Source organism: Astatotilapia calliptera, chromosome 7 (assembly GCF_964374335.1).
Source record: "Astatotilapia calliptera chromosome 7, fAstCal68.1, whole genome shotgun sequence".
NCBI lineage: Eukaryota > Metazoa > Chordata > Actinopteri > Cichliformes > Cichlidae > Astatotilapia > Astatotilapia calliptera.
The window spans coordinates 53,978,921-53,995,024 of NC_137428.1; the positions used below are offsets into that span (position 1 = coordinate 53,978,921).

General features: G+C 40.7%; 1 protein-coding gene across 15 annotated transcripts in view; it reads right to left on the reverse strand.

Moving 5' to 3' along the window:
* Positions 1-16,104, reverse strand: part of LOC113026584 (pleckstrin homology domain-containing family A member 5) — a 90,918-nt gene that overhangs the window by 70,980 nt on the left and 3,834 nt on the right. The gene's annotated exons all lie outside the window — the stretch shown is intronic.

Sequence of the window (16,104 nt, forward strand, 5' to 3'; positions counted from 1 at the left end):
TCGTTAAGCTTAACGCAGGAATGCTTTACAAACATTCAGAGATGGACTTACACACTTGCTTTACTTCTCTCGGGGATAACTTTGTCGGAGATGAAATGCCGGGTTGCTAGCGAAGCTCCACATGCTATCCAGACCACAGGTCCCGCATGCCACAGCCGCTCTATCACGTGATGCATACGTTCTGAGGTGAGTTACGGCGTGTTGCAAGTTTTGTGAGGTGCTTTCGTGATATTTAATGGATCGGATTACATTTTTTATTTTTCTCCGATATCCGATCCAGTAATTTAGGTCAGTATCGGACCGATACCGATACGTAATATCGGATCGGTCCATCTCTAGTAATGTGTAGGTGAAGCAGTACTTTTGTGCTATTGCATCACACCAGCTGAGAGAAAGCACACCATCCAATCAGATCATACAATGTGCAATTTACAAAAGCAGTTGTGGTAAACAGCTGTCTCCATGAAGAACATAAATCACCCTCTGATTCAGAGCCACTTTGGGTATCACTGAAGCTCATAACTGTGAGCAACACAAACAGTATTTCAGTTGTATGACTCTTTGTAGTTTACTAAAATGCTGCTTTGGAGTCACAGCAGACTGTTTCTCTGTTATTATGGAAAGACGCTTTGACATTCAGTCAAAGACATTTTAAAACACTGTTGTACTAACAATCCAAATGTGGAAGTTTCAAACCCAACGAGGCACCAGGAGTGCTCAAAAGAAAGCCCTAGCCGCTAGCTAATTTAGGCACAAAGTGTCCACTGTTGTAAACAGGTATGTTTTAACCCAAACCAAATAGGTTTTAGTGCCTAAACTAGCTAACAAGTGGAAAGTGTAAAAAGAAAGAAAAAGGCTCAGCATGAAGCTAAACCAGGGTCTCCTGGCTGTTAACCCCAGGAATTATTCTACCAGCAGCTCTCCAACCTCCTAATGAAGCCTCTCTGTTAAATGTGCCCATTGGTTGTCAGAGGCCAATATAACCATTTCCAGAGCTTTAGAGCACAAAGAATCCCACCCAGCTACATAACAGAGAGATGCAGGAGGCACCTGATCAGGCAACATTACTATCATACTAGTCTTTAACTAGTAAACTATGAAAATGATATGACTTAGGTAAATACATTACTGAGTTGGATGAATGTAACCACAATCAAGTCTTAGCCAACACAATGCTTCTGCTTCAAAGAAATGTCTTTGAAGCATTGTGCTGGCTAAGTTTCTAAATCTGAATAAACATGAATTTTTTGAACATTGCCATTTTGAGTGTGGGTAGGGGTGAAGCCAATTTTAAGCTTGGCAGTGAGCCATCTTCAACTGTGCTTTAGTTCTTGGCAAAGAGCTAACTTCTTGTGTACACATTTGCGCCGTCACACCGAATGACTAATGAGCCTCCCTCCTCCATAAATAAGCAATGAAAACAAACGGGACGAGTGGCAACTCTAACAGCTTGCAGTCCACTTACAGCTAGTTCTAAATCATTACACGAAAACCTGCTATAGATGTGGAGGGAGGTTTTGGATTTTTCAGACATATTACAGGCCAGGGCCCACATTTATCAAACACTTCACCGCTCAGAACTCATTAAGTCTGACTTGGACCAAAAATACAAAGTTGCTCGAGAGTTAGACACGAAGCTTAAGGCACAGACTGTCGATAAGGAAACATGATGTCTCATTTTTTATTCTGACTGTTAAGACTGGTAGGATGGAAAACAGCAAACTGAGATTCATTGCTGGTGTATCATGTCAAATCAAATTTTAACTAGCAGGCAAAATATAGTTTGTTTTGTTTTTTTACACCATGAAAGCATTTACTCAACCAGCAACTAACCTGAAAAACCAGTTTGCATGCAAATCTGTATGCTGTCTATCAGGGCTCTGAATTCCTATCAATGATAAAAGTAAAGTAATCTGCACATATACAAGCTCACTCACTCATACTGTATATGCTCACTGTACTCTAAGGTAAAACTAACTCACACAGCTGAGAAACGGTCAAATTTGTAACTGTTAATCACTTGAAAATATGTTAAGTTTTCACCAATCAGCTAACCCTAGCAGCTCTAATCATCACACTCTGCACTCTCAGCATGCGTCAACATGTGCACAGTGCAGATTATGTGAGGTGACAAAATCTACCTTGTGGTGGCACTAACTGTATAATCAGAATGATATCATAGCCCATCTATTCACCATTCTGACATTTACGCAGGTTAAATTTCCCATCCTTTTCAAACACACAGTTGAATACACACAGTAAGGACCCTCAGACTAGTGGCAGGCAGTAATAAAGCCATCACACGGGGAGACATTTTGAAGCATTCTCTAAAAGATTCATTTGAACTGGTGGCTAAATCCAGCCACCTTACATGAGAAGCAGAGGTGCATTTATCTGCACCACCAGCAGGGGTCTTACAGTGGAAAACAGTGGGTTTCCTCTCATTCAGAGGAGGAGGAGGAATGCCTGCACACATCACTTTGTGAATTGCAGCACAAATGTGGGAAGGCTGCATTTATCCTTGAGCAAGTACCGTTGATATTTAAAGCAGACTCTCGACTTCTGGAAGCACTCGTCGCTGAATGCTGCAGAAACATACTGCGGAGGGCTGACAGCTGATTAGACTGATGGATCAATATGAGGTGCAGCCATTACTACAGTTATGAAGCCCCTGTCAGCTCACACCACTCTGGCCTCATCTCTCACACACAGCCTCCCAACAAAACTGAAAGCAGGCTGTGTGGAGCTGATACGTCGTATGAAAAGGTGGAAAAGATTGATTTCATTGCAGCTAGTCTCTAAAGGTAACATATGGAGCTTTTTCAACTGCTACTGGTAATGCAATCCCGAGTACGAGGGCACATTTCTGCAAAGTGCAGTAAATGGCTGGAGCTGTTGCTGTATTATAAAGGCTGAAAGACAACAGTAAACCTAATGTAAAGGGGAGGTTTGCAAATGTTTCATGGCACATTAGGGTTTAAGATGCATACTAACAGTGACACATGTACAACTTTTGACTAGCCCTCATACTAAAAGGAAACTTCAACAAAATGCCTTCCGACATTCTATTAAAAAAACAAAAAAATAAAAACCCACCTTGAATTCAAAAGAACATCCAAAGTGAGAGTTTGGGTTAAGGTTATGTCCAGTACCCAGGCATGCATCTCTTTCTAGCTAACTGTGAATCACCTGATCTCAAACAGGCGGCTCAAACTCCAGGATGCAGAAACCCAGCAGGCTTCCATGGCACAGATTTAGATCAAGGGATACACATTTAGCAGTTTGTCCTCCCCTGGGTTTTGTGTGTTTGTTTTTTTATATGCCGTTTCACTGTGGCAAATTCCTCCCGTGTGGTAACTCAGGTGATGCCATTCAGCATGCGATACAAACAAATCAATCACAGCAGCACAGATTATTCAAAGACAGACCTGGCACACAGTTCAAATATTTGTTTAGGCAGGGACAGCTGAGGACAGAGTGTGGGAGGAGCGACTCGCCCACAGAGGAGCAACAAAAGGCACTGTATGCAATCACTGCTACTGTCAGTGCTCATCTCTCTGTCCCACATAAAGTGAACCAAATCCCCTGAAAGTAACTGGCTGTGCATACTATATAGATACTGATTTATTTTCAACAAGTTTTTACATATCTCTACTCTCTGAAGAAGTCGTGACAAACTGCTACTATTTATATCCGTGAGTGCCCCATCTAGTAGCAGTGCACTCAAGTCACGATGGGCCTCGCGCTAAAATGCATGCACACTGGCACACGGTGGGGGGGACTGATGCGCTTGTTAAAAAAAATAAATACATTTTAAAAAAATGAAGTGAGGCGATGCTCAAAAATAGCTATGGAAACCCTTCGCACAGGTACGTTTTATATATAGATGAAGGGCTTTTACAAATGCCAGCAACGCAGATGGGCTAAAGGCTAAGCATCAAGCTCTCTCTTCTAGAAGTGAACAAACAATTACTAGAGATTAGGTAAGGGTTATCACTGTACAAATGAGGTAGTGATATCAAAGGCTAACATCGTAGGGAGACTAAAGCATCTGTGCCGTGGCTGAGCTTAAGAAACACAGATGAGAGCCGTGAAAGGATTAAAAACTTAAGGGGAGAGCCACAAAGAGAAACAATGTCCTGCTAATAGCATGCAAGATGCAGAGCCTAAATAATGCGTACCTATGAAAGCCCACTGTGGGACTGTAGGGGTTGCAGAGGGACAGCGTTGGAAACACTGTTGCCAGGAGAGAGACAGACAAAAAAGCAAAGCCACAGTATCAATAGGACCAAGTAGGTATTAACAGCAGTGTTGAAGTTTCATTTCTACCACTTTTCCTTTTATTTTAACTCTCTGGAAATGTGTGAAATGACAATATGGCCCAATAGTTTAATGGACCCTTTTCACACGAAGGCTTCACTGTGAAAACAGAGATTTGGTTCCGCTTTATAAATAAAGTGGAAGAAAAAAGACAATTTAAAAAAATAAAAAGAAAGAGGCAACCCCCTGCCTGCTTGGATTTGTTAAAGACGAATTCAGAAGTTTAATTTATCTGTATTAGTGGTCCGGAGTCCTCTGTGGACATTTTAACACGGTGCTCCAAGAGCTCACAGCTGTAGAGCATTTGAGCAGAATGATGGCTTCCAAAAGCTCCCTAATCATCACAGACCATCTGGAAAACAACTGGGCCGTGCACTGTCCACTGGACCGAGGTAGACAGACAAGAGAGGCAGAGAGAGAAAGATAAAGCTGGGGAAGGAAAGTAAAAGATTTTTCAGGGTATGATATGGAAGCGGTAACATGTTAAGAGCGTAAGAGATATCCACCACTAATAGATCAGAGAACTGATAACATGGGCAAAAAGTAAAGTATTCCAGTTGCAAATAAAAGTCGCTTTTCCCTTCCCTTTGAAATGTTCTATATTGTCCTTGTGACTTAAGACTTCATAGCCCTCTGTAATGTACACATTGCAATCAAGGAAAATTGACTATAGTGAAGCGAATGCAGAATGAGACTTAAGCATTATCCCTCGAAAATCAGAATCTGAAAAACTACAACACAGCCAGCATACCAAGTTTTCATACGTAATCCAAAGCATTTGTGGGGTAATAGCAGACTAGAGCATGACCTCCATGGAGGCAGATGTCCCTGGATTCAACCTGACACAACATCAACAAAGGATGGCTCATTGCAGATTAATACAGGGATTAATCAGGTTCAACAGCTCTCTCAGCATTAAATGAAAGACGCCGCATAACTAAGAGGCTTTAGGACCAAAGAATTACTGTCATCTATATGCTCCCTTACTTAACCCAAAGGTGTGGGCCTACATTTGCTTTATATATTTTGTAAGATTTAACCAGAAAGGGCTCAATTACAGAAATAACTATAAAACAATCACAACATCTGATCACCAGCAAGGCTTGTGTGGACTACAGCAAAGTCATATGTGCAAACACATCCATATCCCACCTAAAACGCCATAGAAGGTGAGTTATGATTATGTTAAAACCCCACCCATATTTTTTGTCCTCCATTTTTTCCTCATGGGATGAAAGGAGAAGCAATCTCTGTGCACACAATTTGTAAACAACATGCACATTACAAAAGGGCTAACTTGGTCTGATGTGGCTTTACACTGAGAAACTGTTAATCAGCACCTGGGGCAGCCACCAACATCAGAGCATCTCTTACACATATGTTCACAAGCAGAGCATCTAAACAGATACACACTTTACCCCTCCCAATAGAAGCCAGATGGTGAGGACCCCACCGAAACTTAAAGGCGTGAGAGCAGTGCGAGCAGCTCAAAGCTCGCCTCGCTGACTGTCTGTCTCCCAGTCAGCACCCAGCCACACAACAGAGAGTTATAGATGTGGAGATCAGGATGATGTACAGCAGTCTGGTCTCCCTCTTAAATCACATTACACACACAAGTGCTCTGCAAGAGTACTGAGCACAGACAGTGTTAGTGAGTCAGCAGTCACACACATCAGAGCCTCCCCCTGCCAAGAGGATGAGTAAATATTCTCTCAGCACTTTGCAGTTTGAATAAGACATTGTCCCGTGTGCCTTTTCTTAAAGTTAGTCACGTGTAATGGCCAACTTACAAACAATAACCCAATAGGCTTTGATGTTATGACTGAAAACTAAAATCTGGTTTTCATTTGACTCAAAGTTTGTAATTGAGTCAAATCCAAAATAAGGACAAAATTTCATAATGTACTAAAGAAGGTCAGAGCAGTGACACAGCATTTCATTCACCTCTGTGTAATCTGCAACCGTGAGCTGTATGTTCTGTCCTGCTGCTCCTCTCTGTTGCTCATAGATCTCTTCCTGAAAGGAGCGGGCAGTTCCACCTAATGCTGCTGATACTGGAACACCCTCAAAACCAAGGGTGTGATTTTTTGTGGTGAAACTTGAAACATGCACGTGTGACTAACATCAGTTTGTCTTAAAGTGGTAAACAGAGGAACTTCAAAGCTTTTTTTTTCCAGGCCACTCCACATGGAAAGCAGTTTTGACCAGAGGTGTGGACTCGAGTCACATGACTTGGACTCGAGTCAGACTCGAGTCATTAATTTTATGACTTTAGACTTGACTTGAAAAAATGTTGTAAGACTTGTGACTTGACTTGGACTTTTACACCAATGACTTGGGACTTGAATTGGACTTGAACCAGTTTACTTGAAAAGACTTGATATTTTACCCCAAATATAAAATTTAGCATGCATATTATATAGAGATTGAAAATGTGACGTCATTCACGGGTAGAACCGCAAAGGATTCTGGGAACTCGTGGCAAGCGGTACTAGCGCACGCAGGCTTTCAATTAAAATCAGTTATACAGCGATAAAAAGAAACACAAAAATGTCAAGAAGCCGTTGTATTATTAACTGCAATAGCCGGTCGCATAACAGCCACGGGAAGCCGACGGGTAAAGAGATCGGTTGTTATCGGATTACGTCGTTGAAGAGAAATTGTTCATGTTTCCGAAGTAACAAAGACGCGACGGATGGCCTGGATTGCAGCCATTCAAAGATCAAATATAACGTCCCAGAACACTCCAGCTCACAGGTTAGTCTGCTCCAAGCATTTACACGAAGGTCAGTGTTTTTTAGTAGTTAATACGTCATTTTCATAACATAATTGGTGATATAGGTTACAAGCAAGTCTGGCGCTGAACAGAAATTGTCGCGCTATGCTCCTTTATTTATTGTGCATAAATAGTGAATTGTCCTGACATGATATTGCGTTTCGCTTCTGTTATTATGGTACATTGACAAAAATATATACTTTTATTCACAGGATAAAACAGGTTTTTTGTATCACTAATTGCCCAGTACGATTACAGCATCCAATATTATTGTCACTGCTACATTTCTGTAATGCGAACCAGAAATTATTTCCACTACTAATTAATTACCGTTGAGCTCAAAGGTCCTATTAATAAACGGTTAACGAATGTGTATTTATGAAGACAATTTGTGAGACTGGTAAACTTATGATACGTACGATGGTCTTTACTTTCTACACGGTGCATTTCAAGGTCCTGCACCCATCCGTCGGTAAACTGTACCTGGGCTTGTTGCAGTGACCGGAAGTTACTAAACTTCATGAGTGTATGCACTCACTCCAAGAACCGTATGATTATAAATATGCATATAAATATGCTACGATGAGATAGCTGACTTCATCTAACTAGCAAATGTTTTCCAGGCTACGTTGGTGATACAGTTTTTTTTAATGTGTATGATATTTTTGTCATGCGATTTTAAAGCTGGTCCTACAACCACATCCAAGAATAACATGCAGCTTATCTCAGAACTGTTGGTGAAAATTATTCTTGGAGCTAGGTTTAATTGAGCTGCATTTTAAAGAGGTGCAATTTCACAATTTGTGTATATTTTCTAAGTTCACTATTTTGTCATGTGTTGAGAAAAACACAGATTTAAAAATTACATGGTCTAATATTTACATTTAGCATAACTGCAACATTATTTTTTCGTTTGTTTTTTTTAAAGACTCGAAAGGACTTGAAATTCAAAGTTTCAGACTTGTGACTTGACTCGGACTTTTACACCAGTGACTTGAGACTCGACTCTGACTTGCCTGACATTACTTGAGACTTGACTTGAGACTTGAGGATAAAGACTTGAGACTTACTTGAGACTTGCAAAACAATGACTTGGTCCCACCTCTGGTTTTGACATCCGTCATTCACCACAGACTTGCATTCAATCTAAGCTATCAATCAACGCTGGCTTTTAGACACGCAGGACTCTTAACCTGTGCACCGTGTATAAATAAATAAAACAAATAAACCCCATACACACAGACGTTGATCTCTTCCTGCTGCGTCCACATGCAGAACATTTTCATACATTTCTGATGTCAGCCTGGTAAAGAGAGTTTGCCCAGAAGTAGCTCATTGTTTTAACATATGACACGAGGAGCGAGCGCTGGATCAGACTGAGAAACCGCTCACTCACTGGATGGCAACTTGTGGTTTTCTAATTCTAATTCTAATAATGACCACAATCTGCAAAATTAACTTAAGGTTTTATTAACATGACCTGAAACCAGTAAAGGCACAAATTCATGAGGAAAATGTTTACAGTGGTCACGGAGTGAGGGAGCTGAGAGGCGCTTTCACAGTCGCAGACATCTAAATAACCACAGGAGTTGCTCTCGACTGGTCCCTTAAGAAGAATGCAGGTTTTTCCATGGGTTCACTTTTCAGACCCAGAAGGTTCATACATCTTTTATACAGCCTGTGATGAGGGACTACAACTCAAAGGACAGCATGCAAGCATATCGCTACATCATCCAGTTGTGTGCATGCAGCATCCCCTGTTTACCACTAGCATCTGTGGTGTAATGAGGTCGATCTAACCTTACAAATGTCAGAAAATTTGAATGTTTTTTCTTGTAAATTTGTGGCTTTATTTCATAAATTTGCATCTTTAATCTCAGAAACTCAGGAGTTTGTTTCTGAATATTAACTCCCTTCTTCTGGCTTTCTAATTAATTTTTCTGTGCACTGTCACAATTCTTTATCACTGAGTAGTTTCTTGTGTGGCCTCCCAGCTTAAAGGTTTGTGTGTCACCTCAATTTTTAACAAGTGCTCAAATTTCCTACAATGTACAAGGAGGAAGTTAGTAGAATCAGAAATGAATTACCTTGTACATGTGATTGTGGTCATCTGTCTTTGTGAGGCAGACTGGCAGGCTTTCCTATGCGCACCCTGCTTCTCATACAATGTCTTGTGGAACAAGCTACAGCTCTTGCAATACAAATGAAAGGAACTGGCTTTACTTGTTCCCTCTATAATAAATCTCTTGATATACTACGAGCCAGGGCACATATGGTAAAAAAAAGCCTTCTCTGCATGACTGATCACAGCTTTGCTTTCACAAGTCAGGGTTTAAATAACCTGTAGGTGTTATCAGACAATTTAATATACAACCTTAACTTGCATCTATTTATTTTCAAGTCCAAGGGCTTGATTCTGTGCCTTCCTCTCCACTTCCATGACTGGATTTTCAGGGTTACATAATCAGGGCTGATATAAGGCTTTGCTCACAGCTATGGTTTATTTCCTGGAGAGAAGGGAGTGTCTTTAAATGTCTGCCATAACTGTCATTCTCACAGTTAAGGAGGGTTCATAGGGACTCCCATCGTTCTTACACAGAAGGATTAGGACCTCAACTCTGAGTTCTTGAAAAGCTACTGACAATGATGCAGCAAACCCAGGTAGAAATGAGAAATGAGAAATAGAGTGAAGTCATTCTTCAATTTAAAAAAAATCATTTTCACTCTGGTCAATAAAAACAAACTCCCCCACCCCCTACCCCATCTTCGAGGGCTGTGACTTTTTAATCTCCATCTTATGATCGCTGATAAGACGCCTGGGTTTACTGAAACTCCAGATGTCATTGTCTGAAAATGAGACTTTAAAAGACACAAGGCAAGCCAAAAACACTGGTAAAGGTGAATGCATCGAATGCAATAAAATGTTTGTGAACCCATTCGAATTACCAGGACTTCTGCATTGATTATTTGCAATTAGTGCTCTGACTTTCATCCACTGTATGTTTCAGCTGAGGCAAAGGACTGCTCAACACCTTGGAGTCACTGAAAGAGCAATACCATAAAATTGTATCAGTAAGCTTTTCAGGATACTGTCAGGGCAGCAGTCCATGACCTACAGCTTAAGAGAGGTTGGGAGATGCAGTAAGATCACAATCCCAAAGCACACAGTCAAATCAGTGACACGAATGGTTAAAAATGAAGAAAAATCCTGTTTTAGTATTGCAAAACTGACCTTAGCCCAATTGGGATGCTGTGGCATGACCTGAAGAAGGCTGTTGAATGAAGACATCCCTGAAATACTGATGAACTGAGGCAGTTTTGTAGGAAGAAAAGATCCAAAATTCCTCCTCATCATTGTGCAAGTCTCATAAGCAGCTACAGGAAATGTCTGAGAAAGGTTGCTGCTGCTGGAGTAGCTCAACTTTAAGTCTAAAAGTTTACTTAAGTTTTTTTTTACCCTGCAAGGACACGAAAACTGTTTGGGTGTTATTACTTTAGTCAGACATGTCTATAACTGTTACTTAGATGACACTGACATTCAGCCAGCTTGCCAACTTCAAAGGTTGTAATATTTCTGTTGTGTTCACAGCTTGTTTCTACAGTCACTGCAACTATGCAGAGGTAAATAAAAATTAAGATATAAAAATACTAATAGCTCATCAACTGGGGATGAACCCCTACGGCCACTCCTGCAAGTGGTGCACCCAAAGGAGGGTGGACCATGTAGGCCTCCAGACAGACAGATTGGTGCAGCATCCTCCTGTGACGCTATACTGGTCTGTTGTGATAAAGAGTAAGACAACATACATTTCTATCCTCATCTATGGTCATGAACTCTCGGTAGTGACTGAAAGAATGAGATCAAGGATACAAACGATGGAAATGAGCTTCCTCCAAAGGGTGGCTGTACTCTCCCTTAGAAACAGGGTGAAGAGCTCAATAATTTGGGAGGGGCTCAGAGTGGAGCCTCTACTCCTCCACATGGAAAGGAGCCAGCTGATGTGGTTCAGGCATCTAACTGGGATGCCTCCTAGAAAGCGTTTTTTCAGGCATGCGCTACCAGCAGGAGGCCCCAGGATAGAACATAATGGAGAGACTTTGTCTCTTGTTCGGGAATGTGTCAGTGTCCTCTGGGATGAGCTGGAGGAGGTGGTCGGTGAGGGAGGCCTGGACATCTCTGCTGAGACTGCTGCCGCAGTGACCTGAACCCGGATAACCAGCCGAGCCGGAGGCAGGGAGGATAGTTGGATGTATACTAACATAATTTCAAACAGAACATCCTCTTTAGGTTCAAAGTGTATTTCTTTTGAACAAGAGATTTAATGTGAGTCAGTATGAAAAATATTGACTTATTATAGGCCAGTATCAACGATGCTAACTGATATCAACATATTAGCATATAACATAACATTTATAGATGCCAGCAGCTGTACCACACAAGATTTGCCCCATACAAATGTCAAAGAGCTAAAAGCTTTTTTGTAAAGAATGAAGATCCCTCCCTTGCACAAAAGATGGAACAGATAATTAACATAGCAAATAAGCAGAACAAAAAAACCCCACACTGCATCAGCAATCAGTCAGATTGTTATTTAAAACACCGATGTTGCTGCATCCCAACAGGAAACCTATTATAAGCAGAATCTAGGTTATCAATTTAAAAAAAAAAACACAGTCATTAAAAAGATTATTATATGAACTTCATTATTTAGTTTTGATGGACATTAACCACCAATGAATATTTGTCTGGGAGTAACCTGACACGTGAGTACACGGGCTTTTAAAGCAGAGAAAGCCAACAGCTAAACACAGATCCACTGAGGAGATTTTTGTCATAATTGACGGCATTTTAATTGACATGCTTTCTTCTGCTCTGAGTGATGAATTATGCAGCAGCAGAAGTGAATAGCCTAATGAAAATGGTAGTTGGAGAGCAGACTAGCACGATATGTATATTTTATGTTGCATTTCACACTGATAAGCTATTGGAAACGGTAAGTTGTCCTCAAAGCTCACTTGCAAAAAGTCGTCAAATGAAGCATTACTAACTGGACAGCCATCAAGTAAAACTGTAGGGTCACATGCAGACTGCTTATTACTCACTCATTAGGCTTCAAAACAAGATAACAGCAGTCTCTTTGACAAACATAGCGCAATTATCCCTGAGTTCAGCAGTTTGCGGGGTTTTTTTGTTTTTTTTCCATTCCCAGACAGAATTAATGAGACAAGAATAGCAAACAAAGACCGGGAACTGACTTCTGCACCTGTCTTTCATAAACATATTTACACTTACAGCATCGACGAGGCAGCAAACTTACAATTAGTGTCACCGCTTTCCTACTATATATTAATGCTATGACACCTTTGCTTCACTCAAAGTCACTTCACCTAAGTTGCCCTGACACACACTTCTGAGAGGTTTTCACAGGTCTGGAATGCTCATTAGCAAAATGTGACAAAACACAGCAAAAAGTGCCTAAATCACAGGCCCACTTCTTGTTCAAAATGAGGCTTGAGTTAGAATCTGGGATTATGTGCTATGGAGATAAAATGAAAAAACAAATCTGCCAGATGGACCAGTCTCATAAAATACTGTTTCATCACAAATAATAACAAGCTGAACAGATTTGGGTGGCTGCTGGATTTACTCATAGACACGAGGGAGAGAAAATGTCTTAAAATAAAAGTAGAAATGCTTGACTTTGCCTGCAGTAGTCTGCACAGAGCAATGCATATAGTTTTTGTGCTTGTATATACTTTTGTAAAAGATGTATCTTCAGCATCCAGGAGTGCATAGAGGTTAAGTTAATGAGAGATAGGACCCAACTTCTAAGGTGTCTACTATTCTTATATGTGGATTATCATCTCAGAGTAAAGTCAGGAGAATAGCTGAAGTGTTCTCTGATTTATTACCAAGTTCAACAGCTGTGGAGGTGGCCAAAACCCCTGACTTAAAAATTTGGATGCAGTCATACTTAGGTACATCTGGCATTTTTACTGAAGCATCTTAGCAAAAAGGACCGGCACACTTTCAGTGCCTGCAGTCCTGTCAGACATGGAAGCAAAGCACTTGCACTGCACTGACTGTTTTGACTGCCTGTGAATGAAATTAACAAGTTAACAGCTTGCTGATTTCTACCTCACCAGGATCTCTGTTACTTGGGTAGCGAGCACCCACCACCTGCCAGTTGGAACACACCACAAAGTTAAAAAAAAGAAAAAAAAATCCTATTTTTGCATCAGGCAACCCAGAAACCAATCCAGAAAAGTGGTGCGAGTCTGAGGAGAGCAGTAAGCTATGATTGATTCAATTAACATCTCCAGTGACCTTCACTCATTCAGAACTCACGGCGACACAAACTAATCAAATCTTGGGACGGAGCATGCCTCTAGTCCACACTATCACACCAACAACCTGCAATTCATCCTTCCCAGCACATCTCATCAGAGGACAGCCTGCGTCAGCACAATCTGCTCCTTGATGCTCACACTGTGTAACCCGACGGTAACAGCCAAGCCACACAGCCAGCATGTGAATAAGCCAGATCCTTTGGCACAAGGTTTTTTTTTTCCGCTTTCTAGCAAAACAGCCACAGTAATTGATCAATAAACGTGTCTATATTTCACACAAGTGTGTGTTTAGAGCCACTGCTTGAATATAAAAAAAAAAGGATCTCCAAACTTGTGATATTTAATACAAAAATGATGACAAAGCAATAATAACCTACTGTAAAACATAAGAACAGCTGTCACTGGGCTAATTGTACTGGAGAGCTTTGAGAGGCTTTTACTGGCAACCTCACACAAAGCCTCAAAATGCCTCAAGGACCGTCCAAGACAGTTATCACATAAAGCTATCAACAAAGCTCTATGTCAAAACATGAGTCACAATGAAATTAACAGGCATGGTTTTACGCAACCTCGTAACGTAAAGCATAAAAACACCTTAAAGATGTCTTGATCGCTGATCTTGTGCCCTAAGTTGACCAAATATTTTTCCAGCATGTGCCACCATCTTTAAAACACTCGCAGTTCTGACGACATGACTCAAATTCTAAAAGCTCTTGCTAAGTTAAAACAACAAAAGAAGCAAAGTCGTTCCCAAGAAACAGGACGGGGTAAATGTTTACTTACTAAAAGAGGACACAGAAGGAAGATGGTGAAAGTGTCGGTCAAATGTTGGTCACATTGCTCCGTGTTACTAGATTTTCATTACTGTTTTAAAAAAGAGGGAATTGCTATTGAAGGTCAACAGAAGGGAGAATCAGTATGCTGAAGCCGTTTCTCTGTGTATTTTACTTGCTTCGCTTCAGTTTAGGACAAGCTCAGTTGAATCAGCCATCCGCATATTTTTGTTTACTCTGACCCTGCTGAAGCGCCAGTATGCCAGTATATGAGATAAAAGGCAACGATATCATTTAAAATGCTTTTACTTTTTCACAGTTTTGACTAAAATTCAACCTACGGCTTAAACCAAATGGGTTTTTTCTCACAAAAATGCAGATGGCCTGCTTTGTGGGGGGGCAGGATGATTAGTTTGTGAGTTGTTTTACAGGCAACATTACCATGTCATTGGACTGTGCCAAAATCACAGTGATCATCTAATGAATGTCTTCCTCAAGTCTGTTTTGCACCGAGAAGCTGAGATAAAATACTGGAATATAAAATTACTGCCTTTCAGTCCGACTGCCTGGCAGTCTGCCACATGAAGCTCCTCAAATTCATGAGGAAGTCAAAGGAGAGAGGATTCGATGAGAATAATAGGGTATAATATCCTATTTTCATATGGCGCGTATGCTATATCCTCAGTCATTCAGAAGCCTTCTTGTACTTTGGCAGAGATGTTCACATACTACGCATCTATACGTGCCGTGCAATGTAATTGCAAGAGAACATGCAAAATAACAACATATTTCCCCCCTCATACCCTTGGATTTGGAGGACAGATGATGAATCAGACCCCAATGAATGACAGCACTTGTGATCTCTTTTGATTAGCCGCATACATCAGGCTACTGGGGGAAGAGAGCAAAATGTGAAATTTACTGTATTTCAAAGACTATGGCCGACTGCTCACGTAATTCATGCAGAACCTGGGCTTCACACGGAGAGGGTCACGAACTGAACAAAGTGTTTTAGTGGACACAGAGGATATATGACATTCTCCCCTGCCCACACAGCCACAAGAAATTAGCATACCTGAGATATGATGTAGGAATAAAAAAATGTCAAAAAAAATCACTGGAAGGAGACTTTAGCGGAGTGGACTGGCATGTAGTATTTCGGAAATATTCTCCAGCATCTATTTAGGGACAAGTGTCATCCTGAAATGTGAGGAGCCGTATAAACCCAAACAGCGAGGATAACTGTCAGAAAAAGAGAACGCATTATACTTTGGCTCAACTCTTCCAAGCAGACTCAGCTTTGAGCAGGGTAAGTCTGAATTAGGGCTGCCACAAACGATTATTTTGATAGTCGACTAGTCACCGATTATTTATGCGATTAGTCGACTAATCAGATCATCATCCACTGGACGTAAAACTACAGCTTATTGCACCAGCAGCATCTACTCTTATATAACTATCATTAGCTTACAGCTTTAAGCTTTTAAGGTGCTAACTAAAATTAAAGACAAGATGATAGTTTATTCAATTCAATTTTAATGAAATTATATGTGCAATATGTTTGCTTGGGCGTTTTTTTTAAATGTGAATTATTTGACCATCTGCCGTTTGACCATCAGTATTGTCTCGGTGGAGTTTAATAAACTCCTTGCTATCTAAAATATAACAGGACACCGGAGTAAATTCTCCAGCATCTCACACTTCTGATGATCAGCTGTCTGCTTGACGTTTATTCAGCTGTGTAAAAACTATAACTTTAATCTCAGACAAACCGATTTACTCAGGAACAACTAAAATACTGAAAAAAAAAAAGCCAAACAACAACATTTTTAATTTATCTAAGTGACTCATATATATTTAACCTGAGTAGCGAAAGACGGCGGT